This window comes from Poecilia reticulata, chromosome 2, assembly GCF_904066995.2.
Source record: "Poecilia reticulata chromosome 2, P_reticulata-male-v2, whole genome shotgun sequence".
NCBI lineage: Eukaryota > Metazoa > Chordata > Actinopteri > Cyprinodontiformes > Poeciliidae > Poecilia > Poecilia reticulata.
This window is the reverse complement of record NC_088831.1, coordinates 43416779-43438365: the sequence shown is the minus strand read 5'-3', so window position 1 is coordinate 43438365 and position 21587 is coordinate 43416779. Positions and strand designations below refer to the sequence as shown.

General features: G+C 42.3%; 1 long non-coding RNA gene across 6 annotated transcripts in view; it reads left to right on the top strand.

Annotated features, from left to right (window-relative positions):
• LOC103461821 (uncharacterized) overlaps positions 1-21587 on the top strand; it is a 114474-nt gene that overhangs the window by 84655 nt on the left and 8232 nt on the right. For 2 of the 6 annotated variants that reach the window (XR_014086687.1, XR_014086686.1), the window contains exon 3: positions 8538-8678. The exons of the other annotated variants lie outside the window; for them this stretch is intronic. This is a non-coding gene — a long non-coding RNA (uncharacterized LOC103461821). The remainder of the gene's footprint in view (positions 1-8537; positions 8679-21587) is intronic. 6 annotated transcript variants of the gene reach the window in all.

The window sequence follows — 21587 nt, the reverse complement described above, 5'->3', positions numbered from 1 at the left end:
TTGCAACAGGCCTAGATTTTACATTCAGGAGGTTTTTGAAACGTCTCATTTTCCAGACACCAAAAATCATTAACTCATTCCCAAAAATCAGCTGGATGGGTTTTTGTTTTGTTTTGTTTTTTAGCACTTTTTCTGTCTATAGAAGCAGCAGAGAATTACAAAAATGTGCAAAATGTGAATTTTGCATAACATCCTAATTCTAAAAACTGTCATTCATAAAGCTGTTTGGATGCGTTTGCTGCTGACAGATCCAGATTAAAGTTGTTTGTCTCTCATTAGGTCGTAGGTTTTAGGTCGTGAGCGCAGGCTGGGGCGAGTCGGTGACTCGGTGGCAGGTGAATAGACTGCTGTTAACATCAATTTCTGTCTGGGACTCGTCTGTGTCAAGCATTAGATTAGTCCCGTCGCCTATAGCCCTTTGGACAACAGCGTGTTTGTTCGCGTTGTAATGCCGTTATCTCCCTTTCTCTCCCTCCTCTAATCTGGACACCTAACAGCCACCCGAGTAAGCGCTTCTGACAAGGCTTGTGCGCAAATTGAATTTTTCTTCCCCTATCCCTTTCGATTTATAATTCCCTCTCTCGGCCCGACGAGCAAACTCAATTTCTGACCCTTTAGACAAAAGGCTGAGATAAAGCAATTAGTTTGTGATTCTGTGAGAGCTCCTGGCTCGGCTGACCCGACAGCGCCGAGGCACTAAGAGCCGCACACACCGGGGTGACGGCGGTCACCGGCTGACAAATTCGGCCCTACAGAGATGAACTCGGAGTCAGCGGCAACAAAGAGATGCAGCCCAAACGGAAAGGAAGCTTCACTTTGACAGCATCCAGAGTCCAGACACTTTTTCCGATTTGCCTCACCTGTAAGTCTTTGATCAGCAGCGCGACCTCTACAAGCTGCTGCTTCATTCTCTGAAAAAGGAAAGTCGGGTTTTCTGCACTTTCAGACTTTGACTTGACAATCTTTTAGTGCTGTGAAGAACCTTATGAGCAGCAGAGATCTGAGAAATGTCGAAGATGTGGGTTTTCCTCCACATCAGCTGCTGCTGGATATAATACAGAATACACCAAATAATTTACAGTGGTAGATAAGTAGCAGTCAGTGGTGGGTGATTAGTGTTTTCTTATTTATTGTGACACATTATAATAGGAATTTTGATAAATACCAATTAATAGAGAGATTATTTTCACCATTTTCTCTGCCAATCATTTTCAATTAGTTTTGAAAATGTGATTGAATTCCTGTGTTCATAAAATTCACCCGGTCATAAAGTACCACAGAACCAATGTGAATGTTTCTCAGCAGCATTATTTGTTTTTGTGGGGCTATAATTGCTTTGTCATCCATCCATCCATCCATTTTCTTACACCCTTGTCCCTCAGTGGGGTCGGGAGGGTTGCTGGTTCCTCTCCAGCTGACGTTCCGGGCGAGAGGCGGGGTCACCTGGACAGGTCGCCAGTCTGTCACAGGGCAACACAGAGACACACAACCATGCACACACACACACTCACACCTAGGGGCAATTTGGAGAGGCCAATTAACCTGACAGTCATGTTTTTGGACTGTGGGAGGAAACCGGAGTACCTGGAGAAAACCCACCATGCACAGGGAGAACATGGAGACTCCATGCAGAAAGACCGGGGCTGGGAATCGAACCCAGAACCTTCTTGCTGCAAGGCAACAGCTCTACCAACTGCGCCACTGTGCAGCCCACTTTGTCATGCAGTTACCTAAAAAACAAGTAATAAGTCGTTCCTCTTGTCTCTTTTGTTGTTTTCATACAACATTGTGGTAAACTTTATTTATTTATTGCCGAGTCCTACAAGTATAAATCACATTTATTACAAATTTACATCATAAATGACTAATTTATGGCTAAATAGAAGCAACTAGACATGTAAATGTTGTGTTTAGACACACTGATGTTTAAATAGAGGATTTCTGCTTGTTTTGTTGTGATTTGATATTCAAGATTATGACAGATGTTGGTTGAGACAAATTTATTATCTTACATATTTCATGGTTTTGATGCTGTGGGTGATTCTGTGTTGAATGTCGTTGAATGTTGGTCTATCAAACCACGACGTTGCCTGGTTTACTAATTATTTCTCAAAGTATGCAGTTTCGATGACGGTTTTTAAACAATGCGTCCTCTGGCGTGCCTCAGGGCTCAGTTTTGGGCCCCATGTAGTTCAGCATTTATGTTGATGCACTTGGTAGAACCTGATGCTAAATTGAATCTCTATGCTGATGATGCCATCGTTTCTGTTAGGGCTCCACCTTGGGGAGAGGATCTGCAGATCACTTTTAATGATGTGGAACAACATCTAATAGGCTTAAAAATGGTTTTAGTTGTTTCTAAAACCAATAAAGTTTTTCAAATGGCAGGAAGATGCATGAGACTAGGAAACACAATCAACAAGCTTTGGCTTTGTTGCCAGTATTTTGGTTCTGTTGATGTTCCAGTCAAAAGCGTTTCACTGATGTTGTGGGTTAAACCTGCTTTGCATTCATTCAGAGCTTCTGTCGAATGAACAACCAAAACGATCTAAACCGCAAAACTTCATTATGTAGCTTCGATGCAGAAGTGGTAACATAGACAAAACGAGACCTAAAAGCTGTTTATGGCAGTGAAATTAACAGCTCACTGCTTCATATCAAGCATTGAGACGTAAAAATACGCATCAGTTTTCTAACAGCGCCCCCAGTGGCTGGATGAATGAACAGGTTACAGGCTTAATTTCCATGTCGCACAGTCTGAGCTGCGACATGAAGCCAGAGAGGAGCAGAAGTCGCCCGGTCAAAACTCCAGCATGAGAATTGAATTTGGCCAAGGCAGGAGCAAACTGAACAGCGCAAAGGGAGGGTTTAGAGGGCGACACATGGCACGGGGGATTTGTTAAGAAACACAGTTATCTGGCAGTCTGGCAGGACAGATATGGATGTAGCAGAACTGATGAGCTTCTCAGTCATTATCTTCCAGTGGAGAGCTCCGGGTACTGGCTGCGTTTTCTCCCTCCTCGCTCTTATCTCTTCAGTATTGTTAAGGAAATAATTTTCTGCTCCTTCAGGAAGGTATTTCTAATGATTTCCCCACGAGATAATGGCTGAGTTGGTGCAGCGGGACGCCACTCTGTTGATGAGAATGCTGCTGCATGCTGGGCTGTGGGGGAGCGTCCGTGTCAGAATGGTCACTGGGAATTATCTGTGTGGATGTTGGCGGTTTAACCACACGGAGCAAATCCTGTGGGCTCTGCAGCGCTATCTGCCCTGGCGCCGATCAGAGTCAAAAGCATGGGCAGCATGGGCAGAGCGCCCCGCTGCTGCGCGCTGCCAGGGAACCGCGAACCGTTTCCACAGCAAACTGACACATTCTCTTTGAGCTGGTCCAAAAGCGGCGCCAGATAATTTGCTGACCTGAAAGGGAATGTTTTTATAAATACACATTCATCTTTTTACAATCCAAACCTCCATGATGTCTTCATGAAAGAGCCTCAAACGAGTCTCTGCAGGGACATGGAGCCGCGTCCCTGGAGCCGGACTAGCTGGCTGACAGAGAGCCGCACTTTGTTTACATTTGACATTTAATGCCAGATCTGCTGAGAGCCAGTCTGCTGGGCCGGGTTTACCTTCACACCAGCTACAAATGTGCTTCCTAATGTCTAAAAAACACAATCACGCAATCAACGTGTTTCCATTGACCCTATGTAGTCGCTACTCGCCACCCGGCGTACAAGCATGTGACGCATTAATAAGGCTTAGTAATAACAGACGGCATACAGAGTTTTCATTTCGACTCTGTTGGACAGCACGTACTTCAAACTTTATAAAAGTGGTGTTTTTATATTGGTTTTGTTGTTATTTACTTCAAAATAAAGCCAGAAATAAGATTGATGATTTCCGCCTTATTTTGTGGGGTCTAACTGTACCACATTTCGAAACAACCAATGAAAATGTGTTGACGGTCTGTTGCTAGGTAGAACAGAGACACGCGGAAAGAGACGCGGAAAGAGACGAGGGGGTGGGGGGAAATTTGGATACGGCAAGAGACGAGGGTGCAGCGATGCTGGGGATTTTACTGAGTGTTTCGATGGGTTTTTTAGACTATAAGTGTGTTAGTTAGAGTTTGTGGTGTGTGTAGGGTTAGTAGTAGTTTTGCTAGCTATCGCTACATGGCTTCATAGCGAGCGCTGACGCACAGAGAAGAGAGACTGGGACGGCCATTTAGACCTCGACTGCAAAGGGTTAAATGAGAAATGCAATTAAAACCAAACATGAATAAGTTTGTTTATAAAACATCATCCTCCTACCAAGTCCTGTGGTCTTCTTTGTGGTTTCTGCCAGTAGTACCATCCTGTTGTTGATCATGTGACTCGTGTTGCAAAATAATTGTTTCCATTGCAGTGTTGTAAAATAAACCAAATTTGACGCGGCCCAAAAAAACACCTCATCCAAGCAACAAAACAAGTTTTTTTATTTTATTTCCATGTTTCCATTAAAGCTGCAGTAATTTTTATAAATAATGTTTTTACCCAAAACTCACCATGTTGTTGCATTTTATGATGAGAGTTTATCGATCTGCTCCCTGAGCTACTCCTCTAATATTCACCAAAACCAACCAATCAGAGCCAGGAGGCGGGTCTTATCGCTGTCAATCAATCTCATGTAGTCGATGCTAAATGTATTAATGGTGGAGAAACAACTTACCGTTTCAGGAAATCCGTTTGTCTGCCGTCATCGGTGGCTGTGCTAATTAGCGTTAGCATTTTGCTGATGGGGAGAAGCTGTAGCGTAGCAGAGAGTGGAGGAAGGGGTTGAGCAGCGCCGCATGAAAAACTTATATAAAGTATAAAATTTAAAAATATTAATGTCAAATTCCCATGTTGCTTTTCTTTTAGAAGTTTATGTATTAGCATTTTACAGAAAAACAAAATAAAAACAAAATGTAGCAGAGTATGGAAGAAGATTAAGGCCACTGAGAAAAATGAATTTAGAAATTAATCTCAGGATTTAGAGACATTATGTTGGGATTCTGGGTTGATATTTACACTCGGCTCAGTTTCTGTCTGAATTCTTGATCAATCTTCCCCTTGTCTTTGTTTATTTGGTTTGTTTTATGGCCGGCCTCTTGCTATCAGGTCCCACTAATGTTAACACATAATAAATGGAATCAAAGGTAAGAGATAAAAGTTGGGTTGTTTTGGTGAGACATTAATGTTAAAATCTTATTAAATATTATTTTGTTTCTATGTTGTTATATTTTAGATTCCCTCTCAGTTTTTACTTTTCCTAATTAGTTTCATGAAGTCGATGACAAACAGCTGAAAAGACCAGGACAGGGTTTATTTCAGACTTATTTAGGTCGCGCTGCTCACCAGTTATTCATCTAAAACAGACACTTTGTCATTCAGACTTCAGGAAGGATCCAGAAATCAATTCAAATGAATGATAGCTGGAAATGTAGCAAAGCTTTGAGCATGCGACTTAAAACCAGGAGCGTGACTGTAACACTGTGCTGAGTGCATAACTAATCTCACCTTTTTATGTCTGAACTCGGCTTTACTACAATAAATCATGCAATATATTAGCATATCTGCTCTTCACAGCAGCCAACACCAGATCGTATCGCTGCTGAGTTATGTGCCATCATGTCACTGAGATGTTAACAGCAAACCAAAGGAGGGCCATGTCACACAACACGAAAAAACACTGAAAATAATGTATCGGCTTTTATTTAATCCACGCTAGCAGCTTAGCTAACAGCTAACGACACCTGAATGTTGGCTTCAACAGAAAAACCCCCAGTTGAGTTTGACTCCAGTTTTATTAAATATTCAGTAGATCACAATCTGACATGCATTAGACCTCAATTATTCTTTGGGGTATTTTTATACATTTGCGAACACAGAAGTTGGTATTAGTTGGAAAAATAATTACAATTAAGTTTTCTTAATTTTGTTGGGGGAAAAAATATAAGTTTATTGGTCTTTGAGTGGGCAAAACTGCAATATTATCTATACATTACTTAAAAATGGTCTCAAAAAACCCCCAATATTGCCAATTATCGCGATCGGGTTGCATCCTGCCTGCGGTGCATTGCAGCTAGGTTGCATCCTGCCTGCGGTGCATCCTGCCTGCGGTGTGTCCTGCCTGCGGTGCATTGCAGCTAGGTTGCATCCTGCCTGCGGTGCGTCGCGGTCGGGTTCCATCCTGCTTGCAATGCATTGCAGCTAGGTTGCATCCTGCCTGCGGTGCGTTGCAGCTAGGTTGTATCCTGCCTGCGGTGCGTTGCAGCTAGGTTGCATCCTGCCTGCGGTGTGTCCTGCCTGCGGTGCATTGCAGCTAGGTTGCATCCTGCCTGCGGTGCGTTGCAGCTAGGTTGCATCCTGCCTGCGGTGCGTTGCAGCTAGGTTGCATCCTGCCTGCGGTGCATTGCAGCTAGGTTGCATCCTGCCTGCGGTGCGTTGCAGCTAGGTTGCATCCTGCCTGCGGTGCGTTGCAGCTAGGTTGCATCCTGCCTGCGGTGCGTTGCAGCTAGGTTGCATCCTGCCTGCGGTGCGTTGCAGCTAGGTTGCATCCTGCCTGCGGTGCGTCGCGGTCGGGTTCCATCCTGCTTGCAATGCATTGCAGCTAGGTTGCATCCTGCCTGCGGTGTGTCCTGCCTGCGGTGCATTGCAGCTAGGTTGCATCCTGCCTGCGGTGCGTCGCGGTCGGGTTCCATCCTGCTTGCAATGCATTGCAGCTAGGTTGCATCCTGCCTGCGGTGTGTCCTGCCTGCGGTGCATTGCAGCTAGGTTGCATCCTGCCTGCGGTGCGTCGCGGTCGGGTTCCATCCTGCTTGCAATGCATTGCAGCTAGGTTGCATCCTGCCTGCGGTGTGTCCTGCCTGCGGTGCATTGCAGCTAGGTTGCATCCTGCCTGCGGTGCGTCGCGATCGGGTTGCATCCTGCTTGCAATGCATTGCAGCTAGGTTGCATCCTGCCTGCGGTGCGTTGCAGCTAGGTTGCATCCTGCCTGCGGTGCGTTGCAGCTAGGTTGTATCCTGCCCGCGGTGCATTGCAGCTAGGTTGCATCCTGCCTGCGGTGCGTTGCAGCTAGGTTGTATCCTGCCCGCGGTGCATTGCAGCTAGGTTGCATCCTACCTGCGGTGTGTCCTGCCCGCGGTGCGTCGCGGTCGGGTTGCATCCTGCCTGCGTGCGTCGCGGCCAGGTTGCGGCGTTCTGACAGCCTCTGAACATCGTGTTCAAAGCGCCTCTTTGCGTCTCCAGGAGACGATATTTCCTCATTCAGCTCATGTGCCAAGGTCGCCAGGCAGGATAATGAGGTTTTAGCATCCAATGACTCCCTTCAACTCTGCTCGATTAGTTATGTAAAACAGCCAGACATAAGTTATTGACTTTGCGGGAGGGCCCGTGTTGGCTTTTGAAAATTGAAATTTGGCTTGCGTCATCAGCTGAATAAGTTTTTCCATTTTCTTTCAGAAACATGTCCTCCCCTTGACCTCCCGCAGGTTCCAGCCACCGTCTGCGGCGCTCATTCGAGAGAGCAATCAGCCCAAAATTTGCTTCCTAATTCAAATGAAGCAGCCTCTCATGTTCTCAATTAGCCTGGCTAAACCACGATTGACAGCCCAGATTTAAACGGTGTACTGTTTATATGTCACCTGGAATTTAAAAACCGAATTTAAAGCTCAGCATCTGCAGATAAAAACATTCTGGAAGTATCAGTTGATTGATTTCAGTAATGAAATTAAAGGGAAACTCATTATAAGGATTCAATGGACTGATGTTGTTAAGCATTTCCTTCTGTTAATTCTGCCTCATAGATAATAAGAATCCACTTTTAGTTTCTCAGAAAACTGCAGTGTTACGTCAGAGCAGCGGCTTGACCAAGGTTGTTCTGTTTGTTCAAAAACCAAACAAATTGGAGATTTTCTTGCCATTTTTCTGTATAAACGCTTTGCTAATTTCATAGACGCATGCAGGACAGAGTCAGTACGCTGCCCATCGTTTAGCTGGGGGTGAAGCCATTTTTCATGTCTGTTATCTGACTAAATGCAGCTGCCCGTCATTTAAAACTCACATTCAGGCTGGCCAGGGTCTGGTCACACAAATCCATCTAAAACCAGACTTGGGTTGCCGATGCGCTTTATCAGGTGGGCCTGTCACGATACTGACGATAAACTTATTGCGATAAACGATAATATTGTTGTTTTGAGCCCATTTTCCAAGTAACTTAACAGTAATAATGGCAGGAACACATTATCAGAGATCAATAAACTTTAAACACTGGATCTGAAAGACGTTTGAAATATCCAAAATAAACAAACAACAGAAACGACAAACGAAATGAACGATGAAGTCTGTGTAAACAAAATTCTCTCAGAAAAGGATAATTGAGACCAAAGCACCAGACTGAAGAGTTTAACACTCAGTTTTGGTAAAAAAAGAAAGAAAAGAGGAAAACGATAAATCAAGCAAATGAAAATGATTGAGTTTGTTTTAATTTATCATGCGATTAATTGTTTATTGTGACAGGCCTGTAGTCGACTCCTCCACTGACCCTGCTGACCCATCCTGCATGAAATCTGGTTTCACTCGGAGCAGAGAGACGGAGAACCAGACACTGGAAAAGAAACAAATGTTTCCATTTGGTCTCCAATCAACCTGAACCATCAGGTGGGAAAAACACCTTTACAGTCCAGAAAATGCGATATTTATACCAGGAAGCCTTTGGCACATTTTAAAAAGTTGTCTCTATTTGTAACATGCTAGAACAACACTTTGCGAACCTTTGTTTATTTCAAACAGCTTCACGCATGAAGCTGATGGTGTCATTTAGATCTAAGTGTAGAAATGACCGTAGCCTGGCCTTGTGGACCAGAACCGGAGCTCCCTGGAACCGGGTGATGAGAGGCCGACCTCGGTTTGTTTACAGCCTTCCTGCTGTCGCGTTGGCTGCAGGACAGCAGTTAGCAGACAGACAGACAGACAGACAGCTGCTTGAAATGATGCTGCAACAGACTTTGATGCTCAGAATTATCACCTCACTGTTTTTCCACACTGAAAAAAATCACTTTTAAGTAGGAGGTTGACTTTTCCTGCGCGATGTTTTACTGCGGCAATAAAAGATCAATTCATTTTCAGACGTTTTAAACGTAAAGGGTGCAACGGTTGGTCTGAAGAAACACGATAATCCGTCCCACTGGGAGGGAAGAACATGAGGATCTCTGAAAAAATGATTTTCCTCAGAATTCTGACTTTGAAAATGTTAACATCAATCTCACAATTCTGACCATTTTAATCAGAATTGTGAGATTCTGACAAAATCTCACAAGCTAAAGAATTTTAATCTTTTAACATTTCTAACAGTTTTTTCAGAATTGTCTTTAATTATCCTGTTTTTATTCTTCTTTAATCCTTAAAGATTAAAGTCAGAATTCTGAGAAAAATTGTCAGGATCTTTTATTTTTAGCGTTCCTGGTCCTCTTGCTATTGAGGCTTTTTGGAGATTCCCAGCAACACATTTGGACCTGCATCATAAGTTGCACAAGACAACAAAATAAATCCGTCTATCAAAACAAATAAAGCGCCGGGGCCTGCGGTTCTGGTGGCAGTTTGGACCTGTGATGATTCTGGGATGGAAGGTGCGACATGTCGGCGCTGAGCAGGTGATGGCCATTAAAACGGCGGGACCGCTCGGCCTGTCGGGTTCCTCCCTCCGCCTCCCGGACGTGTGGATGGCGGAGCAGGCAGAGAAATGGACGGGCGTGACGGGTTCTTCCACCTCATTAGCCACAGACCTTCCTGCCTCGCGTTCGTTCGGCTCCCTCTGTCCTCCCAACGTTTCAGATCCGATCAAAAGGAAAGAGCTCGGGTCCAAAACCTGGATCTGATTTATCAGGAGGTTCTTGTTCCTGTTGAGACTTTTACCAGGGTTTCCAAACACACAGCGGATCCTTTGTTGCTGATTTATTTTGGCTATTTTTAACCTTTCCATACAAAAGTCAAGAAACAAACCAAAACACAACGCTGAAAAAAAACAGCTGTAGAAGCCGAGAGCGGACGTTTTCAGCATGTAATCCTCCTGATGATGGTTTTCTTGAGAAGAGTTGATGTGGAGAAAACAAGTTTTGATAGTTTATTGTCTCAAAATTACCTTAATCTGAAGAAATCGATCAGAAAGTTACTTTGAAAAAACCATTGGGACGTTAACTCGTTTGGGAAAACTGTTGTGAAACAGTACATTTTCTCTGCTTCAGTACAAAACAAGCTAAACAAATAAAGGAAAGCTAACACAGACATAGATGCGTGACGTATGATAAAAGCTCAGGACGCGGCCCGCTTCCTGCTTCCAGACCCAAACCCAGACTGAGGTTTGTAGGTGAGAAATGACGGAGCTGCGTGAAGCCATGAGTTTTCTCTGATTCAGTTCCTCAGACAGAAACTTTACAGGATGGTGACTGTCTGGGCGTTCTTCATGCATCAAAACGTGGCGTTAATGACAGTTATTAAACCATTTTGTGGTGAAATGAACACAGACCGAAGCTCAAGCATGTTGGGTCTGAGCTGGTGGGCTGGAAAACATTCCCGTAAAAAAATAAACCGATATTCCTGACGTGTTGAATCGATGAAGCCGAGTTTATGTGACTTTAACCCTCAGTGATTCTCCCTGTCAGCGTTTGACGTCTGTCTTGCTGCTTGATGCAACAACAAGTCCAATAATCTATGGATCCTGCTCTGTGTTTCTGCCTTTCCAGTGTAATGTTCCTGTTGAGGCCTGGAATATTAATGCCAGGTATTTTAACTCCAGGTTTTTGTGTAAAACGGTTTGTACCTGCAGCTTCGGGCTGATTCTGGATTATTTCCCCTGAGAATCGGTCAATCAACCCACTTCCTCCCGATTCCTGAGTGGCAGTTCTCTAATGAAGTGATGAGGGAATTAATCACAGTGACTGATATCGGGTCAAGACGGAAGATATTTCCTCCGTAACAGGAGGGACATATTATAATTTAATTCAGTATTATTGGGGATCATTCAATAAGAGAAGGTAGCTGGTTAATGAAGATCTGAATGATTAAAATAATGTCAACAAGAGTCAAAATCTGAATGAAAACACTTAAAAAAATAAAAAACAGAAATTCTAAGCCCTGTTTTTGATTAAATTATACTATAACTGATTACCGTAATGCATGTAATATACCATTCTGTGGCATATGTATAAGAACGTTTATTGTGCACATTTTACAAGAAAACAAAAGTAGGAGTAGCAGTTTCACAGAAGAGACAACAAAAATCATAAATCAATTATTTTCAGGTCTCCTGTTGAATAAATTACAATATAAGTGAATAATAATCCGTTATACAGGATATCTATAGCACAACTAAACTTGATGAAAATATTTCTACCATTGACGTTGAGCAATGCTATGTCAAAGTGGGACTTGATTAGCCATCCATCCATTTTCTTACACCCTTGTCCCTCAGTGGGGTCGGGAGGGTTGCTGGTTCTCATCTCCAGCTAGGGTGCCGGGCGAGAGGCGGGGTCACCTGGACAGGTCACCAGTCTGTCGCAGGGCAACACAGAGACACACAACCATGCACACACACACTCACACCTAGGGGCAATTTAGAGAGGCCAATTAACCTGACAGTCATGGTTTTGGTCTGTGGGAGGAAACCGGAGTACCTGGAGAAAACCCACCATGCACAGGGAGAACATGGAGGCTCCATGCAGAAAGACCGGGCCGGGAATCGAACCCAGAACCTTCTTGCTGCAAGGCAACAGCTCTACCAACTGCGCCACTGTGCAGCCCCTTGATTAGCTATCAACTGCTAATTGTCATGTTTGACAGATATTTCAGAATAAATGAACTAATACAATGAATGAGGTAAAAGAAAATTCATGTTTACAACTATTTTGATAGAATTTCCTATGAATACTTTCTAAAAACTTGCAAAATGTTGTAAAAAGGAATAAAGAATAATTCCTGTCGTCACTTTTATTGTTAACTCAATAATAGCAAAAAATATTGTGATAAAACTTGAAGTCCAAATTCGTTGATTTCCATCTTAAACAGCAGTCAGTTTGTCAGACGGTGAGCAGTAATAATGTGGTGCAGGACGGTTTTCCTTCCCACAGACTGATCGTCATTCTGCTGCTGCTCATTTCTCTCTTTCTGCCCTCTGTGACCCCCCAGGCGCTCACCTTTACCCCAATTTATCTGGGGGCTCTGCCATCCTTTTCCCAAAGTCTCCTTTCAAGTCAGGAAGAAAGTCCTGAATGCCATTTAAGGTGACTAATGTTTTAATAATGTTTCTTCTCAGATTTTCAAAAAGTCATTTTGAGATTTTCTTCCCGTCTGTGTTGTGTTTTGCCAATAATATCATAATTCATGTCAGCAGAAGAAATAACTCTGTTCTGTATCCCTGCAACGGTTTTGATGGTTCAACAAACATCTAAACCAAAAACAACGTCAGGAGGAAATTTCCCCTTTCAAAAGATGCAAACAATTAAAATCTTACAAGTGAAAATAGAAGGTGCATCAAAAAAACAATTTGATTTTTTAGTAATATGAACCAAAAACAACGGCTTTAGCTTAAAATGCAGATTTTAAAAAACTTGTCAAAATAAACAAAATCATGTTTTTGTTGTTAAAAAGACAAGAAAACAAAATCTAGAAATTTTAGGATCTTTTTTGCTTTTTAAAGAAAAAAAATGAAAACAAGACTTTTTTTGTTTTAAATCTATAATTTACATGTCGCTTGTCTACAGAAATATGCTTTGCTTATTTTGTTAAAGTATTGTGTGTTTATTTATTCGACAAGTAAAAATAAAATCGTATCAGCCTTCCAGACCTCTCTGGTTCTGGCTCTGGCTCTGGTTCTGGTTCTGCTCTACACCAGAACCAGAACCAAACATGCAGAGGTTCGTCTGGGAAGTAGCGGAGCGTCTTCTTGGTTTTAATAAAAGCGTTTAAGCGGCGGCGGCGGCGCCTCGGAGACGCTGCGCGGACCAGAGCGCTTCTGGATCCGACTCTCCATAAAAGGGAATCAATAATGAATGCATGTGAAATGACCTTGCTGCCTCCTGGCAGGAGCTGATGTTTTAAACATCTTCACCCAAAGCTGCTCTCACCCCGCTTTGTTTGAAGTTCCCTCACCTGCTGCTAAAACAACCATCTGTGCCACTCATGGCTGCACACGGGCCTCTGGGTGGCGAAAACAAACACACTGCTCCGTCTTTACATTCACCTCAATCACTGCTTGGCCTCGCAGCTAAATAATTGCCATGCCAGTGTAAGCATGTCGTGTTTTGGGGGGAGATGTTTGCCTTCGGGGGGTATTTGTATGGCTGACACATTCTGTTTGTGTCTCCAGGTCTGGTTTGGTCTTTTTGTTGTCGTGTTGTTTCTGTTTACTTCACTCCTACCTTCTGTTTGCTTAGCGGCTGCTGGAAGCTAAAAGGGCAAATGGTTCAAGCTTCAGCCAAGTATGAAGTCTGCATGTTCTGTTCATGCAAATGTGAATTAGCTTCAGGTTTTATTCCACTTCTGAAATAAATGCATGATAATTAGCAACTCTGAGGATGCATCATTCACTCACCAGTCCGGTTTAATCAGACTGCAGTTGGTTTGGTTCTTTTGGGGAGATGTGAACGCGTAATCGGACCAGAAAAACAAACTCTGGTCTTCACAAACTATAGATCTGGGCTCAGCTGAAATGATCCCTGGTCGGGTTCCAGTTCATGATGTACAGCACATTTCAGCAACAAGGCAGTTCAAAATGCTTCAAGTTGTTTAAAACCAAGTCATAAAAACCACCATACAGTCACTAAGTGAGAACATAATGATGGACAATATGGCTGAAATCACAATTTAAGCGTTTCATGTCCGTCATAATGGATAATTATTGGTTAGTTTTTGGTTTCAAATACCTGAAATAAAGCTAAACTATTAATGTGACCTTCCCTGTTTTATCCTGTTTTCATTCCACACCACTGTTTTTTATGTCTAATCATTTATGAGGCAAAACCTGAAACTGCTGCTGCGCACGTTACTCAACAGGTTGTTGCTAGGTAACCAAAGAGTGGGTGAGTTGGTTGAAGCTACCAACCTAGCTTAGCTTGCTGTAGGAGGTTTATAGCTATTGATATTGATCACTTATCGGTCACGATGCATATTGTTAGTGATTTATTGTCCAGCTATGTGCGAGCAGCAAGCAGATCGGAGTCCGCTCCAAACGAAGGAAGTGGTCTAAAGCACAGGGCATTCTGGGTAAATACAACCAAAACAAACTTGCTAGCTAGCGTTAGCAGCAGAAATGGCTCCTGGTCTTTATTTAGCCAAAGACAAAAGAGAAATCCTACAACCACTAAATTCTGATGCCTCCATTTTTGTTTCCATTTTGTGAAGAAGGAAGTAGCTCTCAGTGTCTTCAGAGGTTTTTGTGTTGTTTCCTTCAGTGGTTCTTGGCGCAGCGCCCCAGCAGGCCAGGAGGGGAACAGGTTGGTTTGACTCGGAGCAGAGAGAAAACTTAGCAAATGTTGCAATTTTGGTGCCCAATAAAACTGAGTCTACTGGACTATGAGATGTGAAAATACCCTGAATGTCTGTTGCTCTGCGTTTCCATGGCTGTTATTGAACATCCCGTCTCTGTAATGTGGCTTGAGACAAAGTCCCAGCCATGATTATTGTTATTCTGCGCCTCAAGATGTTTCCGCTCTAGCAGATGATCAAACTAGCAGGTCTGTAACATTCAGCGTTGGATCGTTTCAAAAAAGCGATCGATCAAAAACAGACTACAGTCCCAGACCGTTGTTTCATGGAGCTCACACCAAAGGGAGAAGAGTGAGAAAACCCAGTCACTCTGAACAAAAACATCACTCTGACGATGAAGGACGGAGAGGGATGAGAGCTTAATTTCCCCCGAGACTCAGACAGATTAAAACGCTCTAAAATAAAGCTTTGCAAAAAGGTTGTAATGTATCTTCAGTTTTACAGAATTTGGACAAAGTCCTGGGAAAAACAGACATGTTTAAACAAGTTTTTCCTTTTAAAAGCCGTTTTATCCTGTAAATCTGTAAACCAATCAATCAATCAAATTTTAGTTGTATAACACATCTCTGTTGGGGACCAGGCTGGGGTAGTTGTGTTTTTTCCAGGTTTATCCACCAGAGGGCTCCTTGTGGCTACATCTTTTCAGAAGGTGGGCCAACGGGTCTCAGTTGACGCACCTGCAAGAAATGATCATCACCATGAGGAGTATATGAGCAGCAGGCGGCCAGTTCCTCCTCGCCAGAGTGTTTGCCAGCATTGGTCGTTGCAAGTTTCATTGGAACCTTTCGTGATACCCGAGTTCGGAGGAATCCTCTCCTGCCGCCCCTGCACCGTTCCCTCTCGGTCTAGCGGGAAAGACCAACCTGTCCGCCCTTCAGCCCTGCGAACCACCTGGTCAGCCTACAACCTGGAAATAGCCTCGCCTACCCGGATCCGCTTGTCTCTCCCCGCTCGCTCTCCAGTCACCACTATATCCCCGGACCCTGGACCGAAGTAGATCTCCCTTTGACTGTGATATCTTGTGTTCTTTTTGTCAGAGCTGTAAATAAACCTTTAACTAGACCCATTCGCCTCTGAATGTTTCTGCATGTGGGTCAAGAACCTCAAACCCATCATGACAATCTCAGCAGCAAGGCATTTCAAGGTGCTTTACATAATTAAAATACTAAATAAAAACGGCATGTGACATTGAATAAACAGCAAGAAAGAGAGAGTTTTGAAAAAAAGATAAAAACACTTTCGTTACGGAATTTAAGCGCCTGTCGTCGTCGGACTCCGCCGTCCGTTTAACACGGGTATTATCCAGGTATTATCCAGGCCCCGTCGCCCAACAGGACAATGTTGGAGACCTTGAAACAGTCAGTGTTGAAGAGTAAAACATTGCTTATCGGATTGATTATCGTAGTTGGTCTAACTATTTTACCCACTGTCAGTAGATGTCGGTAAATTAGAGAATACGAGTAAAAACAGTTTCTGTACGCAGATTTTACCAATGGGATGTTTTCCAAGAGCTGTATTTGTTTTTGTGGGTCTATTATTGCTGTGACACAGTTACATTAAAAAAAAACCGTTATAAATAAAAGTCCAAATAGTAACTTTTCAAAAACTATATCAGGAGAAACGTTAGTGATTGCAATAATTACTTCTTTTGCCACGTAAGTCACAGTTTCTCCATGACGCAGATAAAGATGAAGGAACACCAGCACAAAAGAAGTACTGTGTGAACCGAAACGTAGTTTTTAGCATTATCGCAATTTTACCACAAAATACTGTAATATTTTAAGTCCAATCACCCACTCGTACTTTACATTATCAGTGTTTATTTTTAAAGCTTTATTATAATAATTATGTTCAGCGGTTTGGATTTACTGTTTATGATGGAAAAGTCTACTTATATTCAGTGGCGATCAAGTTAGTATTTTTATTTTTATTTTTTTAAACAAATGCTTTTAAAAAGATACAATTGTGGTGCGAGTTGTGAAAACCAGAAACAAACATTTAATTTTTTCAATGTAATCATCAAAACACATCAAATACGTCGGTTAATGTTCAGTTAATTATGGTTCAAAAGCAGATCCAACAAAGTGCGTAAGTCAGTGTTTCGACTGTTTTGAGGTTTTCTGAGACCAACCTGTTTAGAGCTGCCATCGATTAGCAATCAATCAAGTAATCAAGTTTATTTTATGACACATTTCAGCAGCAGTTCAAAGTGCTTTACATGATAAAAACACAAAAATAAAGTCATGAAAACATCATACAGTCACCAATTGAGACAAAATGTAACAAATATTACATTTTGTCAAGTCCCATCATCAAAATCATTAAATGTATTCATTAACGTTCCATTTGTTATGGTTCAAAAGCAACTCTAACCAGGTGGGTAACTCAGTGTTTCGGCTGTTTTGCAGTTTTCTGGAAGTTTGCCCCAGATCTGTGGTGCATAGAAGCTGAATGCTGCTTCTCTCTGGCACTGTTGCAGTAATCAATGCGACTAAAGATGGAAAAACGTTCTTCAGGCGACAGAGGGCCGACTTTGTAACCGTCTCAGTGTGTTTGTTCAGGTCAAAGTTCATCAGATTTCCCACCTGCTCTCTGGTTTCCAGCTGTAATCAGCTGTTTGCTGACTCTAGGTCGTCTTTAGGTCCAAACGAAACTTTTTCCACATTTAAAGTTCCCAAAGACGGAATGTTTTTCTCCCCGAGTGAAATAAATCATCTTCTCCTGCAGATTCGCTCTGCTGTAACACTTTAGTGTCACACAAACACAAGGGCCGCCGTTATTCAGCTGTGATCTGAGACGAACACAATTAATCCTGCATCGACCCAGCCTTCGTTTAGCCAGGCCCAGGTAGTTTGTAATATTTGTGCTTTGCCATGTTCTCATTTGTGCTCTGGATTCATTTTTGATCAATATGCTATTACAGGCCTCGTTCCTGTGGGAGAGTCGGTTTTCTTTTCGTTTTGTGCCGGTCCAGGAGTGAAAACGTGACTGACAGGAGGGTTAAACGAAAAGAGTTGGCTTCAAAGTAAACAAGGGTGCTTTGAAAGTGCAATGTGTCAAATTTAGAATCATTGATTCTTTTTCTGCCTGCTTTTATGGCCATGTGGGCTGAAAAAAATTAGACGTTTCATTTCCTCTCAACAATGTTTTATGGTGAAATTTCTCTTTTTTTAGAGTCCAGACTTAAAATAGAACCTGCTTTGGAAATTATACACACGTATTTAATTTCACTCTGATAGTACAATAATAATAAATTAGTCACGGTATAATTTATCAGCCATTTACATTAGAGGTGCTGAATAATTAAGATCCTGAGAACACGTTTCCTGAAGGAACATGTAATATCAGTGATGATTCATTTCTCGGTGTCTGACCGAAGTTCAGAGCTGTGAAACATTCAGATCATTATAAAGATATGATGATTTCACACCTTTAGGAGAACACAGTAAATATTAGTGGAGCTTAAAGCAATCGTGTGTTTTTACTGCAGCAGTTATTAAGCAACTAAACTGCTTTTAATGCAGGATCTGGATAAGAACTGCAGAGAGTAGTTGGTTTAATTAATACATGTTTCCACCTGTTCGCTGTTCAGTTTGTGGGAAATTTATCCTCAAATACTTGAGACCTTCTATTAAAAAATTACAACTGCATATTTTAGTAGTTCAAACATCAAATATACTTTAATATGCATTAAAACATAGAAACCGTCTTAGCGCTTCTATGTTAACGGTTCACCCTTAACGGTTCAGCCAATTAGCAGCGAGGAAAATAATCAGTGGTCCTGGATTGGCTGCTTTACCAATGTTGTGTCAAATAGCATTTAAGCTAGTGGGGGTTTTTTTTTAGCTTCTAAGCTGCGCTTTGTTTAAAATGTTTTAGATGTGCAGAAAAATCAATAAATACTGAAGTGTGAACAAGCAGAGTATCATGTGAACAGGCAGAGTATCATGTGAACAAGCAGAGTATCATGTGAACAGGCAGTCATGTGAACAAGCAGAGTATCATGTGAACAGGCAGAGTCATGTGAACAAGCAGAGTATCATGTGAACAGGCAGTCTCATGTGAACAGGCAGAGTATCATGTGAACAGGCAGAGTATCATGTGAACCAGCAGAGTATCATGTGAACCAGCAGAGTATCATGTGAACCAGCAGAGTATCATGTGAACAAGCAGAGTATCATGTGAACAGGCAGAGTATCATGTGAACAGGCAGAGTATCATGTGAACCAGCAGATTATCATGTGAATCAGCAGAGTATCATGTGAACAAGCAGAGTATCATGTGAACAAGCAGAGTATCATGTGAACAGGCAGATTATCATGTGAACAGGCAGAGTCTCATGTGAACAGGCAGAGTCTCATGTGAACAGGCAGAGTCTCATGTGAACCAGCAGAGTATCATGTGAACAAGCAGAGTATCATGTGAACAAGCAGAGTATCATGTGAACAGGCAGAGTCATGTGAACAAGCAGAGTCTCATGTGAACAGGCAGTCATGTGAACAAGCAGAGTATCATGTGAACCAGCAGAGTATCATGTGAACAAGCAGAGTATCATGTGAACAAGCAGAGTATCATGTGAACCAGCAGATTATAATGTGAACAAGCAGAATATCATGTGAACAAGCAGAGTATCATGTGAACAGGCGGATTATCATGTGAACAAGCAGAGTATCATGTGGATCAGCATATTATCATGTGAACAGGCAAAGTATCATGTGAACAGAGTATCATGTGAACAAGCAGAGTATCATGTGAACTGACAGAGTATCATGTGAACAAGCAGAGTATCATGTGAACAGGCAGATTATCATGTGAACAAGCAGAGTATCGTGAACCAGCAGATTATCATGTGAACAAGCAGGTTATCATGTGAACAAGCAGAGTATCATGTGAACAGACAGAGTATCATGTGAACAGGCAGATTATCATGTGAACAAGCAGAGTATCGTGAACCAGCAGATTATAATGTGAACAAGCAGAATATCATGTGAACAAGCAGAGTATCATGTGAACAGGCGGATTATCATGTGAACAAGCAGAGTATCATGTGGATCAGCATATTATCATGTGAACAGGCAGAGTATCATGTGAACAGAGTATCATGTGAACAGACAGAGTATCATGTGAACAGACAGAGTATCATGTGAACAGGCAGAGTATCATGTGAACAGACAGAGTATCATGTGAACAGGCAGATTATCATGTGAACAAGCAGAGTATCGTGAACCAGCAGAGTATCATGTGAACAAGCAGATTATCATGTGAACAAGCAGAGTATCATGTGAACAGACAGAGTATCATGTGAACAGGCAGATTATCATGTGAACAAGCAGAGTATCATGTGAACCAGCAGAGTATCATGTGAACCAGCAGATTATCATGTGAACAAGCAGAGTATCATGTGAACAAGCAGAGTATCATGTGAACAGCAGAGTATCATGTGAACAGGCAGATTATCATGTGAACAAGCAGAGTATCGTGAACCAGCAGATTATCATGTGAACAAGCAGAGTATCATGTGAACAAGCAGAGTATCATGTGAACCTTCAGATTATCATGTGAACCTGCAGATTATCATGTGAACGAGCAGAGTATCATGTGAACAGACAGAGTATCATGTGAACAGACAGAGTATCATGTGAACAGGCAGATTATCATGTGAACAGACAGAGTATCATGTGAACAGACAGATTATCATGTGAACAGGCAGAGTATCATGTGAACAGGCAGATTATCATGTGAACCTGCAGATTATCATGTGAACCTTCAGATTATCATGTGAACGAGCAGAGTGTCATGTGAACAGGCAGAGTATCATGTATCATCAGAGTTCTGCCCCCGTTGCCTAGCAACCAAAGCTGATCTCCAGAACGTGTGGTCAGTTGGTTTTACCGCTGTATGCGCTGTACAATGGCTGCTGGAAAAGACAAGTGTTTTGTTGTCTTTGTCATCCAGAAACCACCTGCTGCATTCTTGTTGGTTGCTCAGGAGGCTCAACTTCTGCTTTCATAGATCTACGGTTGTTTCTTTGTGCATCTGCTTGCAGTCATTTTCACAGGCGAGTGTAAATGTTGAGTTGGGCACGTGGCCAGCAGCAGACCCCCCTAAAGCAGATAAAATCCCATTATCTAAGAAGGATTTTACGTATTAAAATGTGACGAACATGTTTTGTATCGCCCATCGATCTTAACCTCTTAAAGGAAGCATAATAGTTCACCTTTAACTCTTCACTGCCTGGAAACCTCCAGTACATGCATTACATCCATCCATCCTGAACCACATGATGTATTTTTTATCATCCATGTCAGCTACAGGTGACTCACCATCGCTGTGAGCAAACAGTCCGCCTCACCACTTCGGGGTAATGCGGGTCTTTGAGCAGGGCTGTGGTTGGATGGTGGGTAAATTTTCTGAGGCAGCCAGTGAATGTGATTGAGGCGTCAGCATCTGGCGTCTTTGGATTACGGAGATTGTGGGAGCAGCAGGTGGCGCCGCGGCTGGTAATGGAAGTCTCACTCCAGCCCATGTGAAAAGGCAAGACTCCCAACCTGAAAGTCCTCGGCTTGAAAAGGTTGAAAATCCAGCTGTAGAAGGGAGTCTGTGAGAAACAGGCAAAAAAAAAATATTATTAAAGAGAAAAATCCAATATAGACGAGTTAGAAATCTATTTTTTCTGCTAAAAGACGTTTTAAACTCAAAAAACAGGGAGAATTTTAATGAAAATGTTACTATTCTTAAATACCTCAAAGGAAATTTGATTAATTGCTCGCCTGATTACAAAATGACTGACAGGATTAGTTTGTCTGGAATAAAACTGAACAGAAGGTTAGAAAAAGCAAGAAGCCAAACTATCTGTGGTGTTTATTCAGCTATTTTCATTTCCTCATTATTACCCCAGAGACTAATATTCCAATACCTGCACTCCTTATAAGAAACAATTGAAAGCAAAAACACCCGACGGAAACAAAACAACAGAAAGTTCAAGGTATGCGTGCTTTAAAGGAGACGTATTATAACTATTTTCTCTTC